The 579-nt window shown below is 29.0% G+C and overlaps 1 protein-coding gene across 1 annotated transcript in view; it reads left to right on the plus strand.

The window, feature by feature from the left end:
• LOC119586077 overlaps positions 1-579 on the plus strand; it is a 13,457-nt gene that overhangs the window by 11,111 nt on the left and 1,767 nt on the right. The gene's annotated exons all lie outside the window — the stretch shown is intronic.

Raw genomic sequence — 579 nt, forward strand, 5'->3', positions numbered from 1 at the left:
ATGATCATCATTACCATCATATGCTATTTCCAGTTATCTATATTTTTTCATACATGTCACATTTTCCTGGAAATAGCGAATAAGGTTTGATATAATGGAAAGGTGGACGAAATTTGATATATGACTCGATCATATACTGGGAAATATTTATTGATGATATTTCAAAAGTCATCTCATCTTGCGCCACCGTGGGATATCTGAACCTTAATTCTATTTTGTATTAAAAAATCTATCGTGATTTCATTCAAATTCACTTTCTTTTTTTGTCTTTTTTCACGAATATAACGTACATATTTATTGTGTTTTTATCATTATTATAATACCATTTATTTATTTTTCTAATGAAGATGTAAAGTAAGACTGATATGTTAACACACACTGTAAAAATTAAAGGTATAATCATTACTCTCCACTTTTAAAATAAGACACGATAGGTCTCCCTACCCTTAATTACACAACATGGATTTGATATATCAGCCTAATATAAAGGAAGAAAATGGTTATATTCTTTCTCTCCTAGCTATGTTCCCTGATAAGCAACACTTAAATCATCCATTAAAATAAGTGCTCTGTTTCCAT

Source organism: Penaeus monodon, chromosome 20, assembly GCF_015228065.2.
Source record: "Penaeus monodon isolate SGIC_2016 chromosome 20, NSTDA_Pmon_1, whole genome shotgun sequence".
NCBI classification, from domain to species: Eukaryota; Metazoa; Arthropoda; class Malacostraca; order Decapoda; family Penaeidae; genus Penaeus; species Penaeus monodon.